Source organism: Oncorhynchus masou, chromosome 13, assembly GCF_036934945.1.
Source record: "Oncorhynchus masou masou isolate Uvic2021 chromosome 13, UVic_Omas_1.1, whole genome shotgun sequence".
Classification (NCBI taxonomy): Eukaryota; Metazoa; Chordata; class Actinopteri; order Salmoniformes; family Salmonidae; genus Oncorhynchus; species Oncorhynchus masou.
This window is the reverse complement of record NC_088224.1, coordinates 92,618,589-92,643,440: the sequence shown is the minus strand read 5'-3', so window position 1 is coordinate 92,643,440 and position 24,852 is coordinate 92,618,589. Positions and strand designations below refer to the sequence as shown.

The window sequence follows — 24,852 nt, the reverse complement described above, 5'->3', positions numbered from 1 at the left end:
TAAACCCCCAGGAAGAGTAGCTGCTGCCTTGGCAGGAACTAATGGGGATCCATAATAAACCCCAGGAAGAGTAGCTGCTGCCTTGGCAGGAACTAATGGGGATCCATAATAAACCCCCAGGAAGAGTAGCTGCTGCCTTGGCAAGAACTAATGGGGATCCATAATAAACCCCAGGAAGAGTAGCTGCTGCCTTGACAGGAACTAATGGGGATCCATAATAAACCCCCAGGAAGAGTAGCTGCTGCCTTGACAGGAACTAATGGGGATCCATAATAAACCCCCAGGAAGAGTAGCTGCTGCCTCGGCAGGAACTAATGGGGATCCATAATAAACCCCCAGGAAGAGTAGCTGCTGCCTCGGCAGGAACTAATGGGGATCCATAATAAACCCCCAGGAAGAGTAGCTGCTGCCTTGACAGGAACTAATGGGGATCCATAATAAACCCCCAGGAAGAGTAGCTGCTGCCTCGGCAGGAACTAATGTAGATGAATAATAAATACAAATGGCCAGTAGGTACTATGACATGGTCTGATCATAATGTACCTACAGCCTTGGCCATAGTACCTCTCTACCACTCAGGAAAATGTTCAGAAATATGCAGTTTACCAGAACATTTTATGATTATTTATTGTACTTTCATGTGTTGTTCATGTTCTTCAGCAAACCCATGCATCAGATTTCCATTCTACAATAAGCTGTCGAACTGGAGTTTTTTTTACTCATCTTTATTCCTAAGTCATGGGCTCAGCCCGAATGGCCCCCTATTCCCTAGTTAGTGCACTACCTATGCCAAGGACCCATAGGGAATAGGGTGCAGTTTGGGATGTAGCTGTGGCCAGTGCGTTTAGATATGCTGCTATCACAGTTTGAGAACCATCTTGTAATTCCCAATATTTACCTGGCACAGGCAGCAAAGTGAATCAACACGATTTGCCTCCATTTTCTGATCTCCTTCCAGTTCGACCAGCACATACTTCTGTTGAAAATCACTTTCTTTAACCACGGCCAGCAATGTTTTCACAGGAAGCTTCATGAGAGAAAGCCAGAGAAGGACGGCAATTATTGGAACAGTACAAGCCAGAAATGTTCTTCCCCTGGCTACTGTGTGTGTATCCCGAACAGCTCCCTGTACGGTATAGTGTGCACTATTTTTCACTACACTCTGGTAAAAAGTAGTTCACTGTGTAGGTAATAGGGTGCTATTTGGGATACAATGTGTGTGTGTGTGTGTGTGTGTGTGTGTGTGTGTGTGTGTGTGTGTGTGTGTGTGTGTGTGTGTGTGTGTGTGTGTGTGTGTGTGTGTGTGTGTGTGTGTGTGTGTGTGTGTGTGTGTGTGTGTGTGTGTGTGTGTGTGTGTGTGCGCGTGTGTGAAAGGTTTCTCACTTGGATCTGTTGTGTTTGAAGAGATGTTTCACCCAAATTTGATAATTTGTTAATTTCTTTTCAAGCCATCTGGAACTTAATGTGAGATGGTTTTGGCATGCAGTTCAGGCAATGCTAATGTGGGTCTGATTGAACACTAATATTTTTACACTAAAGTGGGTCTCATAGAACCCTAGTGTTTTGATCCTAAGGTGGTCTCATTGAACCCTAATGTGTTGATGCTGAAGTGGTTCTGATTGAACACTAATATTTTTTACACTAAAGTGGGTCTCACTGAACCCTGATGTTTTGATGCTAAAGTGGGTCTCATTGAATCCTGATGTTTTGATGCTAAAGTGGGTCTGATTGAATCCTGATGTTTTGATGCTAAAGTGGGTCTGATTGAATCCTAATGTTTTGATGCTAAAGTGGGTCAGATTGAATCATAATTTTTTGATGCTAAAGTGGGTCTCACTGAACCCTGATGTTTTGATGCTAAAGTGGGTCTCACTGAACCCTGATGTTTTGATGCTAAAGTGGGTCTCAATGAACCCTGATGTTTTGATGCTAAAGTGGGTCTCACTGAACCCTGATGTTTTGATGCTAAAGTGGGTCTCACTGAACCCTGATGTTTTGATGCTAAAGTGGGTCTCACTGATCCCTAATGTTTTGATGCTAAAGTGGGTCTCAATGAACCCTGATGTTTTGATGCTAAAGTGGGTCTCACTGAACCCTAATGTTTTGATGCTAAAGTGGGTCTCAATGAACCCTGATGTTTTGATGCTAAAGTGGGTCTCAATGAACCCTGATGTTTTGATGCTAAAGTGGGTCTCAATGAACCCTGATGTGTTGTGTTTGATGCTAAAGCGGTGCCTGTAGTTAAGTAGCTAATGAGAACATCATATCACGTTGGACTGCAGTTACTAATGGCTCGTAGAGAAATCCACTGTCGGCAAGACTTCAAACATTATAGGGAAAATATCCTTTGTTGCTGCTGATGGACTGCCAGAACACCTACTGTAATCATACTGCTCCACAGCTGATATTAATATCATCATAATTCATTACGGACAAAACAGTTTAGCTAAACCAACAACAGACCAAGATCCCCTAGGTACTTTTGTATTGTGGTAGTCTGAAACACCACTCAGTACAACAGCGGTCCTCAAAACCATGTTGTTTAATCAGGTTTAGTATTGAAATTAAACAAATATCTGGAGCAGATGGGTCACGTACATATTTCAAATTGATATAATGTAAATAATAAAACGTTACTGGAAGCCAGAGGGAAAAGATCAACATAAAGAGTTTTAACCTAGTATTCATCCTGAATGGCACCCTATTCTCCACATAGATCTATGGTTTCTGGTTAAAAGTAGTGCACTATGCAGGGGGGGAGGCTGCCATTTTGGGATGAAGCTCATCACACATCCTTTTGAAGTCAGAGGGTACACAGCCAGTGGTCAGGGATGAGTTGATGAGGAGACGGATTGCAGACATGTTCTGGAGAAGGGAGGAGGCGATGGGGTTGAGCGTGTCAGGTTGCCGAGGGACCGGAACTCACTAGTTGCAGGATTTCATCTGGAGAGAGCAGGGGGAGAAAAAGAGGTCAAGGGGTAGAGTAGATCTGCATCTGTGTGGGTCCAGTGGACTCAATAGGCTGAATGAATGAGTGGGACCAGTGGACTCAATAGGCTGAGTGAATGAGTGGGACCAGTGGACTCAATAGGCTGAATGAATGAGTGGGACCAGTGGACTCAATAGGCTGAGTGAATGAGTGGGACCAGTGGACTCAATAGGCTGAGGAATGATGTGGGACCAGTGGACTCAATAGGCTGAGTGAATGAGTGGGACCAGTGGACTCAATAGGCTGAGTGAATGAGTGGGACCAGTGGACTCAATAGGCTGAGTGAATGAGTGGGACCAGTGGACTCAATAGACTGAGTGAATGAGTGGGACCAGTGGACTCAATAGGCTGAGTGAATGAGTGGGACCAGTGGACTCAATAGACTGAGTGAATGAGTGGGACCAGTGGACTCAATAGACTGAGTGAATGAGTGGGACCAGTGGACTCAATAGGCTGAGTGAATGAGTGGGACCAGTGGACTCAATAGGCTGAGTGAATGAGTGGGACCAGTGGACTCAATAGACTGAGTGAATGAGTGGGACCAGTGGACTCAATAGGCTGAGTGAATGAGTGGGACCAGTGGACTCATAGGCTGAGTGAATGAGTGGGACCAGTGGACTCAATAGACTGAGTGAATGAGTGGGACCAGTGGACTCAATAGACTGAGTGAATGAGTGGACCAGTGGACTCAATAGGCTGAGTGAATGAGTGGGACCAGTGGACTCAATAGACTGAGTGAATGAGTGGGACCAGTGGACTCAATAGGCAGAGTGAATGAGTGGGACCAGTGGACTCAATAGGCAGAGTGAATGAGTGGGACCAGTGGACTCAATAGACTGAGTGAATGAGTGGGACCAGTGGACTCAATAGACTGAGTGAATGAGTGGGACCAGTGGACTCAATAGACTGAGTGAATGAGTGGGACCAGTGGACTCAATAGACTGAGTGAATGAGTGGGACCAGTGGACTCAATAGGCTGAGTGAATGAGTGGGACCAGTGGACTCAATAGACTGAGTGAATGAGTGGGACCAGTGGACTCAATAGGCAGAGTGAATGAGTGGGACCAGTGGACTCAATAGGCAGAGTGAATGAGTGGGACCAGTGGACTCAATAGGCTGAGTGAATGAGTGGGACCAGTGGACTCAATAGACTGAGTGAATGAGTGGGACCAGTGGACTCAATAGGCTGAGTGAATGAGTGGGACCAGTGGACTCAATAGACTGAGTGAATGAGTGGGACCAGTGGACTCAATAGGCTGAGTGAATGAGTGGGACCAGTGGACTCAATAGACTGAGTGAATGAGTGGGACCAGTGGACTCAATAGGCTGAGTGAATGAGGAGCGGATGTGGTCAACATTCTTTTCCAAGTCAATGACAAAGTCTTCCGCAGAGAGGGAGGAGAGGAAGATGATTAAAGGAGAGATGAGAAGGTGGACAATAGTTTCCTAGGGTTAGAGGCTTGAAATTTAGAGTGATAGAAAGTTGCTTTATTAACAATGGATTCAGTACTAACCGAAAAACAAGAACTGTAGAATATTACAACATTTTTAGTAACTCTGAGAGTCCTGACACGTTACAAACAAGGAAACGAATAGTTGTTTGGTCGATGCCCATTCAGCACCACTGCTACATTGTCAAAATAGAAAGCCTCCAAAATACAATGATTGTGTAATGAAAGCATGCAAATTAGAGCACTTTACTGAGATCTGGTGTTTTAGAGGGTGTTTGAATTTAAACTCAATGTACGTGTTATGATACAAAGAAATGTTTTTTTTTACAACAGAATAGAAGTACTCTAAAATACCCAGAGTGAGTCTTCAATCTGAATATTGATGGTTTTTTAAGAGAGTATTGTGTCAGTGCATGTAAAAGACAGCATCAAAACACCAACAAAAATAAACAAATTGCAGACTGACTCTCCTACAATCATATGGTTAAGATGTGTAAATTATTTAAAATAAACCTAAATATTGATGATGAGTTGCCCGTGAAGACTATTGTTTGTGGAATTCGAGCTACATTTTTTTCAATGTTTTTTTTTAGACAGATTAGAAACAGCGTGAGATGGAGAAGGAGTGAACGGCTATGAAAAGCCAACTGACATTTACTCCTGAGGTGCTGACCTGTTGCCCTCGACAACCACTGTGATTATTATCATTTGACCATGCTGGTCATCTATGAACTTTTGAACATCTTGGTCATGTTCTGTTATAATCTCCACCCGGAACGGCCAGAAGAGAACTGGCCACCTCTCATAGCCTGGTTCCTCTCTAGGTTTCTTCCTAGGTTTTGGCCTTTCTAGGGAGTTTTTCCTAACCACCGTGCTTCTACACCTGCATTGCTTACTGTTTGGGGTTTTAGGCTGGGTTTCTGTACAGCACTTTGAGGTATCAGCTGATGTACGAAGGGCTTTATAAATACATTTGATTTGATTTGAAAGTGGGACCGACGGAAGTGGAAATTGAACCACTGACTTCTGGTGCAGTAAGCTGGTACATTTCATTGGAATTGCATTGGACATTTGACACACTTAATCACATAGCCACGAATACATGTACAGTTGACGTCGGAAGTTTACATACACCTTAGCCAAATACATTTAAACTCAGTTTTTCACAATTCCTGACATTTAATCCTAGTAATAATTCCCTGTTTTAGGTCAGTTAGGATCACCACTGTCACGTTCTGACCTTTATTTCCTTTGTTTTGTCGTTATTTAGTATGGTCAGGGCGTGAGTTGGGGTGGGCAGTCTATCTTTGTTTTTCTATGATTTGGTTATTTCTATGTTTCGGCCTACTATGGTTCTCAATCAGAGGCAGGTGTCATTAGTTGTCTCTGATTGAGAATCATACTTAGGTAGCCTGGGTTTCACTGTGTGTTTGTACGTGTTTGTTCCTGTCTCTGTGTTTGCACCAGATAGGGCTGTTTTGGGTTTCCACGTTTCTTGTTTTGTTAGTTTGTTCATGTGTAGTTTCTTAATTAAAGAACCATGAATAGAAACCACGCTGCATTTTGGTCCGCCTCTCCTTCAACTCAAGAAAACTGTTACAACCACTTTATTTTAAGAATGTGAAATGTCAGAATAATAGTAGAGAGAATGATTTATTTCAGATTTAATTTCTTTCATCACATTCCCAGGGGGTCAGAAGTTTACATACAATCAATTAGTATTTGGTAGCATTAAATTGTTTAACTTGGGTCAAACGTTTTGGGTAGCCTTCCACAAGCTTCCCACAATAAGTTGGGTGAGTTTTGGCCCGTTTCTCCTGACAGAGCTGGTGTAACTGAGTCAGGTTTGTAGGCCTCTTTGCTGCACACACTTTTTCAGCTCTGCCCACAAATGTTCTATTGGATTGAGATCAGGGCTTTGTGATGGCCACTCCAATACCTTGACATCGTTGTCCTTAAAAGCCATTTAGCCAAAACTCTGGAAGTATGCTTGGGGTCATTGTCCATTTGGAAAACCTATTTGTGACCAAGCTTTAACTTCCTGACTGATGTCTTGAGATGTTGCCTCAAAATATCCACATAATCGTCCTCCCTCATGATGTCATGTATTTTGTGAAGTGCACCAGTCCCTCCTGCAGCAAAGCACCCCCACAACATGATGTTGCCACCCCCGTGCTTCACGGTTGGGATGGTGTTCTTCGGCTTGCAAGCCTCCCCCTTTTTCCTCCAAACATAATGATGGTCCTTATGTCCAAACAGTTATATTTATGTTTCATCAGACCAGAGGACATTTCTCCAAAATGTACGATCTTTGTCCCCATGTGCAGTTGCAAACCGTAGTCTGGCTTTTTATGGCGGTTTTGGAGCAGTGGCTTCTTCCTTGCTGAGCGGTCTTTCAGGTTATGTCGATATAGGACTTGTTTTACTGTGGATATAGAAACTTTTGTACCTGTTTCCTCCAGCATCTTCACAAGGTCCTTTGCTGTTGTTCTGGGATTGATTTGCACTTTTCGTACCTAGGAGACAGAAAGCAACTCCTTACTGAGCAGTATGACAGCTGAGGTCTTGGCTGATTTCTTTTAATTTTCCCATGATGTCAAGAAAAGAGGCACTGCGTTTGAAGGTAGGCCTTGAATTACATCCACAGGTACACCTCCAATTGACTCAAATTATGTCAATTATCCTATCAGAAGCTTCTAAAGCCATGACATAATTTTCTGGAATGTTCCAAGCTGTTTAAAGGCACAGTCAATTTAGTGTGTGTAAACGTTGTGATACAGTGAATTATACATTAAATAATCTCTATGTAAACAATTGTTGAGAAAATTACTTGTGTCATGCACAAAGTAGATGTTGTAAACAACTTGCCAAAACTATAGTTAGTTAACAAGAAATTTGTGGAGTGGTTGAAAAATGAGTTTTAATGACTCTATCCTAAGTGTATGTAAACTTCCAACTTCAACTGTACTTAATAAAAAAATACATATTTTCAATGATTTGTCAATAAAACAGAATAAATCCAACATAATATGTTACTCAAAATCGGTCTTCTATCATGATACCCAAAGCCAGAGAAAACTGAGTTAGTGAACTCATTGGAAGTCTGATTCTAAACCCCTTTGGCTTCCTATCTTGACGTATCTGTGTTTTTAGAGGATTATGGGACATTTATATATATATATATTTCTATCATTATTTTACATAATGTTGTATGCATGCTTGAAGGAAGAAAAGTGCGCTTCTTTATTAGTAGTAAGTAGCTTGTTATGCCATGAGTTGTAATGATGAGCGGATATCAAAACCATCAGACAAAATGCAGTTCAATGATTTAGAAAATCAGTTCACCACGTTCAGAACTTTTCATGGTAGAGGCAAATACAGTATCCTGCCACACTTGCTCAACAATGCCTGCCAAGAATGGTTAAAACTGGCAAATGATCAGATACATAAACCAATGTTAACCATTAGAATATTCCAGAAGGAGCGATCTAATTCTTCACTCGTCAGGAGGTGAAACACCATCATAGCGTTTAGAAGCTATAGAGGGAGAGAGAAAGCTTATCTTTTGGTGACGTTATCTAATTCGGTACTAAACAGAACACGAAACACCAAATGAGTCTTTTGGACCTTTATTTAAGGTAGGTCTCCCAGTCCCTGGCAAGGTGTTACCCAACACATGATGAACTGGTGTTACAACACACTATGTCGCGTTACCCAACACGTGATGAACTGGTGTTACAACACACTATGTCGCGTTACCCAACACGTGATGAACTGGTGTTACAACACACTATGTCGCGTTACCCAACACATGATGAACTGGTGTTACAACACACTATGTCGCGTTACCCAACACATGATGAACTGGTGTTACAACACACTATGTCGCGTTACCCAACACATGATGAACTGGTGTTACAACACACTATGTCGCGTTACCCAACACATGATGAACTGGTGTTACAACACACTATGTCGCGTTACCCAACACATGATGAACTGGTGTTACAACACACTATGTCGCGTTACCCAACACATGATGAACTGGTGTTACAACACACTATGTCGCGTTACCCAACACATGATGAACTGGTGTTACAACACACTATGTCGCGTTACCCAACACATGATGAACTGGTGTTACAACACACTATGTCGCGTTACCCAACACATGATGAACTGGTGTTACAACACACTATGTCGCGTTACCCAACACATGATGAACTGGTGTTACAACACACTATGTCGCGTTACCCAACACATGATGAACTGGTGTTACAACACACTATGTCGCGTTACCCAACACATGATGAACTGGTGTTACAACACACTATGTCGCGTTACCCAACACATGATGAACTGGTGTTACAACACACTATGTCGCGTTACCCAACACATGATGAACTGGTGTTACAAACACTATGTGGTGTTACAACACACTATGTTACAACACGCGTTACCCAACACATGATGAACTGGTGTTACAACACACTATGTCGCGTTACCCAACACATGATGAACTGGTGTTACAACACACTATGTCGCGTTACCCAACACATGATGAACTGGTGTTACAACACACTATGTCGCGTTACCCAACACATGATGAACTGGTGTTACAACACACTATGTCACTATGATGAACTGGTGTTACAACACACTATGTCCTACCCAACACATGATGAACTGGTGTTACAACACACTATGTCGCGTTACCCAACACATGATGAACTGGTGTTACAACACACTATGTCGCGTTACCCAACACATGATGAACTGGTGTTACAACACACTATGTCGCGTTACCCAACACATGATGAACTGGTGTTACAACACACTATGTCGCGTTACCCAACACATGATGAACTGGTGTTACAACACACTATGTCGCGTTACCCAACACATGATGAACTGGTGTTACAACACACTATGTCGCGAACTGGTGTTACCCAACACATGATGAACTGGTGTTACAACACACTATGTTACCCAACACATGATGAACTGGTGTTACAACACACTATGTTACCCAACACATGATGAACTGGTGTTACAACACACTATGTCGCGTTACCCAACACATGATGAACTGGTGTTACAACACACTATGTCGCGTTACCCAACACATGATGAACTGGTGTTACAACACACTATGTCGCGTTACCCAACACATGATGAACTGGTGTTACAACACACTATGTCGCGTTACCCAACACATGATGAACTGGTGTTACAACACACTATGTCGCGTTACCCAACACATGATGAACTGGTGTTACAACACACTATGTCGCGTTACCCAACACATGATGAACTGGTGTTACAACACACTATGTCGCGTTACCCAACACATGATGAACTGGTGTTACAACACACTATGTCGCGTTACCCAACACATGATGAACTGGTGTTACAACACACTATGTCGCGTTACCCAACACATGATGAACTGGTGTTACAACACACTATGTCGCGTTACCCAACACATGATGAACTGGTGTTACAACACACTATGTCGCGTTACCCAACACATGATGAACTGGTGTTACAACACACTATGTTACCCAACACATGATGAACTGGTGTTACACCAACACATGATGAACTGGTGTTACAACACACTATGTCGCGTTACCCAACACATGATGAACTGGTGTTACAACACACTATGTCGCGTTACCCAACACATGATGAACTGGTGTTACAACACACTATGTCGCGTTACCCAACACATGATGAACTGGTGTTACAACACACTATGTCGCGTTACCCAACACATGATGAACTGGTGTTACAACACACTATGTGTTACCCAACACATGATGAACTGGTGTTACAACACACTATGTCGTCAACTACCCAACACATGATGAACTGGTGTTACAACACACTATGTCTACCCAACACATGATGAACGCGTTACCCAACACATGATGAACTGGTGTTACAACACACTATGTCGCTGGTGTTACCCAACACATGATGAACTGGTGTTACAACACACTACCCAACACATGATGAACTGGTGTTACAACACACTATGTCGCGTTACCCAACACATGATGAACTGGTGTTACAACACACTACCCAACACATGATGAACTGGTGTTACAACACACTATGTCGCGTTACCCAACACATGATGAACTGGTGTTACAACACACTATGTCGCGTTACCCAACACATGATGAACTGGTGTTACAACACACTATGTCGCGTTACCCAACACATGATGAACTGGTGTTACAACACACTATGTCGCGTTACCCAACACATGATGAACTGGTGTTACAACACACTATGTCGCGCTACCCAACACATGATGAACTGGTGTTACAACACACTATGTCGCGTTACCCAACACATGATGAACTGGTGTTACAACACACTATGTCGCGTTACCCAACACATGATGAACCAACACACTATGTGATGAACTGGTGTTACAACACACTATGTCGCGTTACCCAACACATGATGAACTGGTGTTACAACACACTATGATGAACGTTACAACACACTATGTTACCCAACACATGATGAACTGGTGTTACAACACACTATGTCGCGTTACCCAACACATGATGAACTGGTGTTACAACACACTATGTCGCGTTACCCAACACATGATGAACTGGTGTTACAACACACTATGTCGCGTTACCCAACACATGATGAACTGGTGTTACAACACACTATGTCGTTACCCAACACATGATGAACTGGTGTTACAACACACTATGTCGCGTTACCCAACACATGATGAACTGGTGTTACAACACACTATGTCGCGTTACCCAACACATGATGAACTGGTGTTACAACACATGATGAACTGGTGTTACAACACACTATGTCGCGTTACCCAACACATGATGAACTGGTGTTACAACACACTATGTCGCGTTACCCAACACATGATGAACTGGTGTTACAACACACTATGTCGCGTTACCCAACACATGATGAACTGGTGTTACAACACACTATGTCGCGTTACCCAACACATGATGAACTGGTGTTACAACACACTATGTCGCGTTACCCAACACATGATGAACTGGTGTTACAACACACTATGTCGCGTTACCCAACACATGATGAACTGGTGTTACAACACACTATGTCGCGTTACCCAACACATGATGAACTGGTGTTACAACACACTATGTCGCAACACATGATGAACCCAACACATGATGAACTGGTGTTACAACACACTATGTCGCGTTACCCAACACATGATGAACTGGTGTTACAACACACTATGTCGCGTTACCCAACACATGATGAACTGGTGTTACAACACACTATGTCGCGTTACCCAACACATGATGAACTGGTGTTACAACACACTATGTGAACGTTACAACACACTATGTTACCCAACACATGATGAACTGGTGTTACAACACACTATGTCGCGTTACCCAACACATGATGAACTGGTGTTACAACACACTATGTCGCGTTACCCAACACATGATGAACTGGTGTTACAACACACTATGTCGTGTTACTATGTCGCTACCCACATGATGAAACAACACATGATGAACTGGTGTTACAACACACCCAACACATGATGAACTGGTGTTACAACACACTATGTCGCTACCCAACACATGATGAACTGGTGTTACAACACACTATGTCGCGTTACCCAACACATGATGAACTGGTGTTACAACACACTATGTCGCGTTACCCAACACATGATGAACTGGTGTTACAACACACTATGTCATGATGAACTGGTGTTACAACACACTACCCAACACATGATGAACTGGTGTTACAACACACTATGTCGCGTTACCCAACACATGATGAACTGGTGTTACAACACACTATGTCGCGTTACCCAACACATGATGAACTGGTGTTACAACACACTATGTACCCAACACATGATGAACGTTACACCAACACATGATGAACTGGTGTTACAACACACTATGTCGCGTTACCCAACACATGATGAACTGGTGTTACAACACACTATGTCGCGTTACCCAACACATGATGAACTGGTGTTACAACACACTATGTCGCGTTACCCTGGTGTTACAACACACTATGTCGCATTAACATGATGAACTGGTGTTACAACACACTATGTGCTACCCAACACATGATGAACTGGTGTTACAACACACTATGTCGCGTTACCCAACACATGATGAACTGGTGTTACAACACACTATGTCGCGTTACCCAACACATGATGAACTGGTGTTACAACACACTATGTCGCGTTACCCAACACATGATGAACTGGTGTTACAACACACTATGTCGCGTTACCCAACACATGATGAACTGGTGTTACAACACACTATGATGAACTGCGTTACAACACCAACAACATGATGAACTGGTGTTACAACACACTATGTCGCGTTACAACACATGATGAACTGGTGTTACAACACACTATGTCGTTACCCAACACATGATGAACTGGTGTTACAACACACTATGTCGCGTTACCCAACACGTGATGAACTGGTGTTACAACACACTATGTCGCGTTACCCAACACATGATGAACTGGTGTTACAACACACTATGTCGCGTTACCCAACACATGATGAACTGGTGTTACAACACACTATGTCGCGTTACCCAACACATGCGTTACCCAACACATGATGAACTGGTGTTACAACACACTATGTCGCGTTACCCAACACATGATGAACTGGTGTTACAACACACTATGTCGCGTTACCCAACACATGATGAACTGGTGTTACAACACACTATGTCGCGTTTCAAATCACCTCAGTATGATGTGCTTCAATACTCCAGTCAAGTTATTCTTTCGTCTCCTTTTGCGTTGGCGTATAATCAGTTGCCACTAGTTTTTATATATATATATATTTTTTTTTTTACAAAGCACTTCATTTTAACAGTGTACTAACTAAACCTGCCAGGGACCGTAACCTATACTACTAACTGAACAGAATAACTGTAGAATGTTACATTATAGAGCCTCTAACAGTCCTAACACATTACAAACAAGATAACGACGAGCTGTTTGGTCGTTGTCTTTTCAGCACCACCTCGTGCTGAACCAGCGAGGCACTCACTGTACATTATACTAGCCGAACCGAATAACTGTATACTATTACAACATGTGTAGAGTCTAAAACAGGCATACACCACACATTAGAAACAGCCCCGGGTAATGATTGTGAGAATTTGACCGTGCTGCCGGAGCTCCCTAGAGTAATGTCTGGGTGTTTGCCATTGGTGAAGCGTCTTTATCAGTTAGAGAGGCGTGGGCGGGACTCTGCGCACTCGCTCGTTCTGCATCTCGACAGAGAGGTAATAAGCTGCACTTTCTCTGCGCGAGGAGAGAAGCATCTCTCGTTCTCGCTCTCTCTCTACAGTCCCGGTGGTACCGTGTAAAGGCACACTCTAACTAACGGCAATAGGCTACTGCTACAGCCCGAGGATCTGCCCGAGTACAAAGGGAGTTGACTTACTTTGCATTGACAGCAGAACTGAGTTCCGTTCCTACGTAGACCAAGGAGCCTATGAGATTCTTCTCAGGTTTCAGACTGCAAGCGCACCTGGATAAACCCGAGAGCTTCTCCAGTCGAAAACAGAAGACAACGTGAGGCCAGCATAGTTTGCTGCTGAAGGAAGCGTTAAGAATATGATTCCCCAACGGCACTTGGTGTTCCTCCTGTATAGCTTCTGTGGAATCGCCTCGAAAGGTAGGCTGGCTAAGCGCTGGAAACATAAATATGTTTAGTAGCCTAGGTTATCCTATAGCTCTGTAGTCTACATCTAAACCCGGGCGTGGTGAAGATACTTCATGAGGTGTAAGAGTAATAGTCTCCCTCACGTCTTGCTCAAGTGTGTCGAAGTCATGAAGATATGTCATTTCTGTTTTGAGAATGGGTCAGTTTTGTCGCTTGAGTGTTTTGGGACGTAGGATTGCGCTGTCGATGGTGAGGGAACATGGTGATGGTGTAGCGCAGTAGTGAAGTTCCGCGGAAAAAATGCGAATACCTGTATTCTCCATCACGGAATGATCTTCGTAATACAATGGTGGTGGTGGTGGTGGTGGTGGGTATAAGTTACGATACACCAACTTGGATGGTATCCCATGTCCTTTGCGTGCACAGCAAGGAACAGCTAGATTTCAACGTGTAGCATACAGTAGGCTACCTAACAGGTTATGGGGGGTGTTAAGGTCAATGTAAAGACATTGGGTTGCAACCTATTTTGTGTACATCAAATTCGGTTATAGATATTTAATACACTCAATTAGCGTATAATATTGTTATAACATACTGATATATTATTAATAGATTGAATTTGATACAAATGACAAATGAGACACTATTAGACGTGATTGTCATCTATGTCTGAAAACATGAATTATACTATCCAATGGTACAGTAGACTCACAAGCTGGTGAACTAAATGTGAGATGTTCATTATATAGATGTATATTTTGTGCTGCGGGCGGTGGGGCAGCAGGTTGGCTATATCTTGGGGTCTTGTTTGACTAGAATATACGCGTTTTAATCCTCTGATCTGAGGAGTTGTTTTTCAAAAGGTGAAACGCAGGTGGAGGTTATCCGTAACAGTTTAAACCATGCTTGTATATTATAGCCGATCTTAACTGAAATAAATATTTTATTTCAGCCACATTTGGAGCTGCGTTAATTGGTAGCCTAAATTAAATGATTAAATGCCATTGTTCATATTTACAAATGTAATATTCAGTAATTAGCTATTCCTTTTATTGCGGCATTTCTGTCCACATTCATAATGTAGCCGACTCACTGTAACTTCAGATAGGAGAGAAACAATGGATGGATGAAGTAGCAGGCAGTATCGTATTTTAGTCACATAAATTCCCCAACTCCCCACGCAGCACGCCCGTCCCGCAGCCACCGCCCTGTGCTGTGCCACTGCGCGTGGGGTGACGCCGATGGAATGAACAAGTCCTCTTTTTCCCGAGGCTCTCTGATGTCGTTTAGTGTATAGGCTATAGTCTAAGCCCTGCAGTGTATAGGGTACACGCCCAGCAGGCTACTATGAGTCACCCTGTGACTGTCATTACAGAAATATATGATGCTGGCTACAGTTTTTTTTTTAATTTTTAAAGGGGATTTTTAAGGGGTGGGTATCGCATCAACTTGTTGTATACCTTTCTAATTAAGGAAACAACTCCTACACAGTAACTCATCGCTGACAGCCTGACTTCAATATCTTCATTATATTATTTTCTATTCTGTTCTGTTCTGTTCTCTTCTATTCTATTATTTAATATTCTGTTCTATTATGCTCAATTCTATTCTCTTCTATTCTATTATGCTCTATTCTATTCAGTTCTATTCTGTTCTATTATGCTCTATTCTCTTCTATTCTATTATGCTCAATTCTATTCTATTCTATTATGCTCTATTCTATTCAGTTCTATTCTGTTCTATTATGCTCTATTCTATTCTGTTCTATTATGCTCTATTCTATTCTATTCAGTTGTATTCTGTTCTATTATGCTCTATTCTATTCTATTCAGTTATATTCTGTTCTATTATGTGCTATTCTATTCTGTTCAATTCTATTGTATTATGCTCTATTATGCTATATTCTATTCTATTCAGTTCTATTCTGTTCTATTATGCTCTATTCTATTATATTCTATTATGCTCTATTCTCTTCTCTTCTATTCTATTATGCTCTATTCTATTCTATTATGCTCTATTCTATTCAGTTCTATTCTGTTCTATTATGCTCTATTCTATTCTATTCTATGATGCTCTATTCTATTCTATTCAGTTCTATTCTGTTCTATTATGCTCTATTCTATTCTGTTCTATTATGCACTATTCTATTCTATTCAGTTGTATTCTGTTCTATTATGCTCTATTCTATTCTATTCAGTTATTTTCTGTTCTATTATGCTCTATTCTATTATATTCTATTCTGCTCTATTCTATGCTATTCTATTCTATTCTGTTCAATTCTATTGTATTATGCTCTATTATGCTCTATTCTATTGTATTCAGTTCTATTCTGTTCTATTATGCTCTATTCTATTATATTCTATTATGCTATATTCTATTCTCTTCTATTCTATTATGCTCTATTCTATTCTATTATGCTCTATTCTATTCAGTTCTATTATGTTCTATTATGCTCTATTCTATTCTATTCTATTCTATGATGCTCTATTCTATTCAGTTCTATTCTGTTCTATTATGCTCTATTCTATTCCGTTCTATTCTGTTCTATTATGCTCTATTCTTTTCTATTCAGTTCTATTCTGTTCTATTATGCTCTATTCTATTCTATTCTATGATGCTCTATTCTATTCAGTTCTATTCTGTTCTATTATGCTCTATTCTATTCCGTTCTATTCTGTTCTATTATGCTCTATTCTTTTCTATTCAGTTCTATTCTGTTCTATTATGCTCTATTCTATTCTATTCAGTTCTATTCTGTTCTATTATGCTCTATTCTATTATATTCTATTATGCTCTATTCTATGCTATTCTATTCTATTCTGTTCAATTATATTGTATTATGCTTTATTATGTTCTATTCCGTTTTATTCTATTCTATTCTGTTCTCTTCTCTTCTATTATCCTCTATTCTATTCTATTATGCTCTATTCTATTTGATTCTATTCTATTCTGTTATATTCTATTATATTGTGTTCTATTATTAGAATAGAACAGAATATAATAGAATGTATTGCAATATAATATAATGGAACAGAATATAATAAGCTATATTCTATTCTATTCTGTTCCATTCTGTTCTATTTTAATATATTCTATTCTGTTTTATTCTATTCTGTTCCATTCTGTTCTATTGTAATATATTCTATTCTGTTCTATTCTATTCTGTTCCATTCTGTTCTATTGTAATATATTCTACTCTGTTCTATTATATTCTGTTCCATTCTGTTCTATTGTAATATATTCTATTCTGTTTTATTCTATTCTGTTCCATTCTGTTCTATTGTAATATATTCTATTCTGTTCTATTCTATTCTGTTCCATTCTGTTCTATTGTAATATATTCTATTCTGTTCCATTCTGTTCTATTGTAATATATTATATTCTGTTCTATTCTATTCTGTTCCATTCTGTTCTATTGTAATATATTCTATTCTGTTCCATTCTATTCTGTTCCATTCTGTTCTATTGTAATGTATTCTATTCTGTTCTATTCTATTCTGTTCCATTCTGTTGTATTGTAATATATTCTATTCTGTTCTATTCTATTCTGTTCCATTCTGTTCTATTGTAATATATTCTATTCTGTTCTATTCTATTCTGTTCCATTCTGTTGTATTGTAATATATTCTATTCTGTTCTATTATAAACTGTTCTATTATTTTTCACTCTCTTCTATTCTATATTTCCTATGCTGTTCTATTCTGTATTTCCTATGCTATTATATTCTATATTGCCTATGCTCTGCTGTTCTATATTTCCTATGCTATTCTATTCTGTATTTCCTATGGTGTTCTATATTTCCTATGCTATTCTATTCTTGCCATGACTTTTCTACCTAGATCTTCAGTAGTTTGGTAGTTTGGTAGTTTAGTCGTTTAGTAGTTTAGTAGTCTTCTGAACTAGCAAAGTTTTATAATGAACTATTTGAGATTAATGTCAAGGCTGATGTCGAGGCTGACGTTGAGGCTGATGTTGAGGCTGACGTCGAAGGCTGATGTTGAGGCTGATGTCGAGGCTGACGTCGAAGGCTGATGTTGAGGCTGATGTCGAGGCTGACGTCGAAGGCTGCTGTTGAGAATGATGTCGAGGCTGACGTTGAAGGCTGATGTTGAGGCTGATGTCGAAGGCTGATGTTGAGGCTGACGTCGAAGGCTGATGTTGAGGCTGACGTCGAAGGCTGATGTTGAGGCTGATGTCGAGACTGATGTTGAGGCTGACTTCGAGACTGATGTTGAGGCTGACGTCGAAGGCTGATGTCGAAGGCTGACGTCGAAGGCTGATGTTGAGGCTGACGTCGAAGGCTGATGTTGAGAATGATGTCGAGGCTGACGTCGAGGCTGATGTTGAGGCTGACGTCGAAGGCTGATGTCGAGGCTGACGTCGAAGGCTGATGTTGAGGCTGATGTCGAGGCTGACGTCGAAGGCTGATGTCGAAGGCTGATGTCGAGGAGGCTGATGTCGAGGCTGACGTCGAGACTGATGTGCCCTATTCTTTATCTAGTGCACTACCAGAGCCCATTTGGCAGTGCAGACACTGACTGTCAATGGTAGAAAATACCTCAGCAGTGTGTAGATGAATTAACCCCTCCAAGACTCTTTCTGTGCTCCATTACTAAACTTAGTTGTAAACAGACCGGCTGTATTGGTCCTGCCAGACCATCTCCCTATCTGTCAACATGCCTCTCCAGTACATTCTGAGCACCCTGTCCGTGTTCCACATTTGTAGTTGAATTTACTGTGGATCCCCATTAGCCAAGGCAGCAGCTACTCTTCCCGGGGTCCAGCAACAAAAGACAGTTACATACAGTTTAAAATACCACATGACGTTACATTTCACGACACCTTTACCCAACACATTCAGTGTGCTCGCTCAGGCCACCACTCCACAATCACATATTTACAATACAACATCCATGTGCCTGTGTGTGTGTCTCTTCACAGTCCCCGCTGTTCCCTAAGGTGTATTTTTATCAGTTTTTATGTCTGATTCTACTGCGTACATCGGTTACCTGATGTGGAATAGAGTTCCACGTAGTCATGGCTCCGTATAGTACTGTGCACCACCCATATTCTGTTCTGGATTAAAGGGACTGTGAAGAGACCTCTGGTGGCATGTCGTGTGGGGTATGCATGGGTGTCTGAGCTGTGTGCCAGTAGTTTAAACAGACCTCTGGTGGCATGTCGTGTGGGGTATGCATGGGTGTCTGAGCTGTGTGCCAGTAGTTTAAACAGACACCTCGGTGCATTCAGCATGCCAACTCTTACAAAAACAGGTAGTGATGAAGTCAATCTCTCCTCCACTTTCAACCAGGAGAGATTGACATGGATATTATTAATGTTAGCTCTCTGTGTACATCCAAGGGCCAGCCGTGCTGCTCTGTTCTGAGACAATTACAATTTTCCGAGGTCCCTCTTTGTGGCACCTGACCACACGACTGAACAGTAGTCTAGGTGCAACAAAACTAGAGTCTGTCAGACCTGTCTTGTTGATTGTGTTGTTAAGAAGGTAGAAACTAGGATCTGTAGGACCTGCCTTGTTGATAGTGTTGTTAAGAAGGTAGAAACTAGGGCCTGTAGGACCTGCTTTGTTGATAGTGTTGTTAAGAAGGTAGAAACTAGGGCCTGTAGAACCTGCCTTGTTGATAGTGTTGTTAAGAATGTAGAAACTAGGGCCTGTAGGACCTGCCTTGTTGATAGTGTTGTTAAGAATGTAGAAACTAGGGCCTGTAGGACCTGCCTTGTTGATAGTGTTGTTCAGAAGGTAGAAACTAGGGCCTGTAGGACCTGCATAGAAACTAGGGCCTGTAGGACCTGCCTTGTTGATAGTGTTGTTTGTTAAGAAGGTAGAAACTAGGGCCTGTAGGACCTGCCTTGTTGATAGTGTTGTTAAGAAGGTAGAAACTAGGGCCTGTAGGACCTGCCTTGTTGATAGTGTTGTTAAGAAGGTAGAAACTAGGGCCTGTAGGACCTGCCTTGTTGATAGTGTTGTTAAGAAGGTAGAAACTAGGGCCTGTAGAACCTGCATAGAAACTAGGGCCTGTAGGACCTGCCTTGTTGATAGTGTTGTTAAGAAGGTAGAAACTAGGGCCTGTTGGACCTGCCTTGTTGCTAGTGTTGTTAAGAAGGTAGAAACTAGGGCCTGTTGGACCTGCCTTGTTGATAGTGTTGTTAAGAAGGTAGAAACTAGAGCCTGTAGGACCTGCATTGTTGCTAGTGTTGTTAAGAAGGTAGAAACTAGAGCCTGTAGGACCTGCCTTGTTGATAGTGTTGTTAAGAAGGTAGAAACTAGGGCCTGTAGGACCTGCATAGAAACTAGGGCCTGTAGGACCTGCCTTGTTGATAGTGTTGTTAAGAAGGTAGAAACTAGGGCCTGTTGGACCTGCCTTGTTGATAGTGTTGTTAAGAAGGTAGAAACTAGGGCCTGTAGGACCTGCCTTGTTGATAGTGTTGTTAAGAAGGTAGAAACTAGGGCCTGTAGAACCTGCCTTGTTGATAGTGTTGTTAAGAAGGTAGAAACTAGGCCTGTAGGACCTGCCTTGTTGATAGTGTTGTTAAGAAGGTAGAAACTAGAGCCTGTAGGACCTGCCTTGTTGATAGTGTTGTTAAGAAGGTAGAAACTAGGCCTGTAGGACCTGCCTTGTTGATAGTGTTGTTAAGAAGGTAGAAACTAGGGCCTGTAGGACCTGCCTTGTTGATAGTGTTGTTAAGAAGGTAGAAACTAGGGCCTGTAGAACCTGCCTTGTTGATAGTGTTGTTAAGAAGGTAGAAACTAGAGCCTGTAGGACCTGCCTTGTTGCTAGTGTTGTTAAGAAGGTAGAAACTAGAGCCTGTAGGACCTGCCTTGTTGATAGTGTTGTTAAGAAGGTAGAAACTAGGGCCTGTAGAACCTGCATAGAAACTAGGGCCTGTAGGACCTGCCTTGTTGATAGTGCTGTTAAGAAGGTATAAACTAGGGCCTGTTGGACCTGCCTTGTTGATAGTGTTGTTAAGAAGGTAGAAACTAGGGCCTGTAGGACCTGCCTTGTTGATAGTGTTGTTAAGAAGGTAGAAACTAGGGCCTGTAGAACCTGCCTTGTTGATAGTGTTGTTAAGAAGGTAGAAACTAGAGCCTGTAGGACCTGCCTTGTTGCTAGTGTTGTTAAGAAGGTAGAAACTAGAGCCTGTAGGACCTGCCTTGTTGATAGTGTTGTTAAGAAGGTAGAAACTAGGGCCTGCAGGACCTGCATAGAAACTAGGGCCTGTAGGACCTGCCTTGTTGATAGTGTTGTTAAGAAGGTAGAAACTAGGGCCTGTAGGACCTGCCTTGATGATAGTGCTGTTAAGAAGGTAGAGAAGCGCTTTATTATGGACAGACTTCTCCCCATCTTAGCTACTGTTGTATCAATATGTTTTGACCATGACAGTTTACACTCCAGGATTACTCCAAGCAGTTTAGTCACCTCCTATGGGTCATGTTTAAAAGTAGGGCCCTATATAAAACGGGTACCATATAGGCTGTAGTCATTGAGTCTCAAAAACTTCATCGCAAACAGAGTTAAGTCTATACTGTATCAGACAGCCAGGTCACTTCCCCTCATTCTCCTCTCCCAATATAACTGTCCAACATTTAGACAGACTCTGATTTTGAAATCCTTTGTATTATACATTATTCCAGTCAGTATGTGGGTTTCTTCTCTGAAAACCTTGAGATGAATACAAATTGGGCCCAGGGGAAAGTGAACCCCAAAACGTCACAGTGCTTTAAGGTGATGCTGGAGGGAGACGAGGGGAGACGAGGGGAGACGAGGGGAGCTGGTGGGGAACTGAGGGGAATACATGGTTGTGTCTCAGCGACTGATCTGAGCCTTGCTGGTATACTGTTGCAGATAGAGAGAACCTGAAGGAAGGCAGACTGGGAGGTAGACAGGAACACACAACCCCCCCAGATCCCCCCCAGTCACACAACCCCCCTAGATCCCCCCAGTCACACAACCCCCCCCAGATCCCCCCAGTCACACAACTCCCCTAGATGCACAACCCCCCAAACACACAACCCCCCCAGACACACAACCCCCCAGATCCCCCCAGACACACAACTCCCCTAGATCCCCCCAGACACACAACCCCCCCAGATCCCCCCAGTCACACAACTCCCCTAGATGCACAACCCCCCAAACACACAACCCCCCAGACACACAACCCCCCAGATCCCCCCAAACACACAACCCCCCAGATCCCCCCAGTCACACAACTCCCCTAGATGCACAACCCCCCAAACACACAACCCCCCCAGACACACAACCCCCAGATCCCCTCCACACACACACAACCCCCCCAGATCCCCCCAAACACACAACCCCCCCAGACACACAACCCCCCAGATCCCCCCAGACACACAACCCCCCATTACCCCCCAAACACACAACCCTCCCATATCCCCCCAGACACACAACCCCCCAGATCCCCCCACACACACAACCCCCCCAGGACACAACACCCCAGTCACACAACCCCCCCAGACACACAAACCCATCCCCACCCCTCAGACCTCCCTCCAGCCTCCTCCACAACAACATATATTTGGTATACAATAGATATCATCAACATCACACCAGCCTCTTCTGACAATATACATAGATGGTGTTTTACTGTCGGCCTCACCTCATTAGCTATCAGGTGGACGAGGCGGACATGTCTAGCTCCAGTTGAAGTAGTTTACACACACTTAGGTTGCAGTCATTAAAACTAGTTTTTCAACCACTCCACTAATTTCTTGTGAACAAACTAGTTTTGGCAAGTCGGTTAGGACATCTACTTTGTTCATGACACAAGTCATTTTTCCAACAATTGTTTACAGACAGATTATTTCACTTATAATTCACTGTATCACAATTCCAGGGAGTCAGATGTTTACATACACTAAGTTGCCTGTGCCTTTAAACAGCTTGGAAAATTCCAGAAAATGATGTCATGGATTTAAAAGCTTCTGATAGGATAATTGACATAATTTGAGTCAATTGGAGGTGTACCTGTGGATGTATTTCAAGGCCTACCTTCAAACTCAGTGCCTCTTTGCTTGACATCATGGGACAATCAAAAGAAATAAGCCAAGGCCCCAGATTTTTTTTTTTGACCTCCACAAGTCTGGTTCATCCTTGGGAGCAGTTTCCAAACACCTGTAGGTACCACGTTCATATGTACAAACAATAGTATGCAAGTATAAACACCATGGGACCACGCAGCCGTCATACCGCTCAGGAAGGAGATGCGTTCTGTCTCCTAGAGATGAGCGTACTTTGGTGTGAAAAGTGCAAATCAATCCCAGAACAACAGCAAAGGACCTTGTGAAGATGCTGGAGGAAACAGGTACAAAAGTATCTATATCCACAGTCCTATATCGACATAACCTGAAAGACCGCTCAGCAAGGAAGAAGCCACTGCTGATGGTAGTATTTTGAAACATATTTTGAAGCAACATCTCAAGACATCAGTCAGGAAGTTAAGCTTGGTCACAAATGGGTCTTCCAAATGGACAATTACCCCAAGCATTCTTTCAAAGTTGTGGCAAAATGGCTAAAGGACAACAAAGTCAAGGTATTGGAGTGGCCATCACAAAGCCCTGACCTCAATCCTATAGAAAATTTGTGGGCAGAACTGAAAAGTGTTTGCGAGCAAGGAGGCCTACAAACCTGACTCAGTTCCACCTGCTCTGTCAGGATGAATGGGCCAAAATTCACCCAACTTATTGTGGGAAGCTTGTGGAAGGCAACCAGAAACGTTTGACCCAAGTTAAACAATTTAAAGGCAATGCTACCAAGTACTAATTGAGTGTATGTAAACTTCCGACCCACTGGGAATGTGATGAAGGAAATTAAAGCTGAAATAAATCATTCTCTCTACTATAATTTTAGCATTTCACGTTCTTCATATAAAGTGGTGATCCTAACTGACCTAATTTTTTTTTACTTGGATTAAATGTCAGGAATTGTGAAAAACTGAGTTTAAATGTATTTGTCTAAGGTGTATGTAAACTTCCGACGTCAACTGTATGTACAGTATAAGTCCTTGTACAACAACAACCATCAACAACATGTGTAACATTTGACTCGTGTAAGATTCAAAACGGATCATGGTTTGCAAGCTACCAGTGTGCTAGGTTGTATTGTGTTGGTAGAACCTGATGCCTCGCCTTACCAGTGAAGATGATGTCTTCGCCAATAGCAGCATTCTGGCACACACACACACACACACACACACACACACACACACACACACACACACACACACACACACACACACACACACACACACACACACACACACACACACACACACACACACACACACACACACAGAGAGAGAAACACACAGTGTGTACCACGGTCTGTCTGTCTGTCTGGCTGGCTGGTCTGTTTGTCTAACATAACATCCACGTTGAGTGCTCATCCTGGATGTTAGTCTACATGGAGACAGCACTCCTCATCCTGGATGTTAGTCTACATGGAGACAGAACCCCTCATCCTGGATGTTAGTCTACATGGAGACAGCACTCCTCATCCTGGATGTTAGTCTACATGGAGACAGGACCCCTCATCCTGGATGTTGGTCTACATCATCCTGGATGTTAGTCTACATGGAGACAGCACTCCTCATCCTGGATGTTAGTCTACATGGAGACAGCACTCCTCATCCTGGATGTTAGTCTACATGGAGACAG

General features: G+C 42.3%; 1 long non-coding RNA gene across 1 annotated transcript; it reads right to left on the bottom strand.

Annotated features, from left to right (window-relative positions):
* Positions 1-2,524: 2,524 nt before the first annotated feature.
* Positions 2,525-14,275, bottom strand: LOC135551582 (uncharacterized). Its single transcript, XR_010457331.1, has 2 exons — positions 13,935-14,275; positions 2,525-2,943 (listed from the first exon to the last, which is right to left on the bottom strand). It is a non-coding gene; the product is annotated as an uncharacterized LOC135551582 (long non-coding RNA).
* Between the last annotated feature and the right edge of the window lie 10,577 nt (positions 14,276-24,852).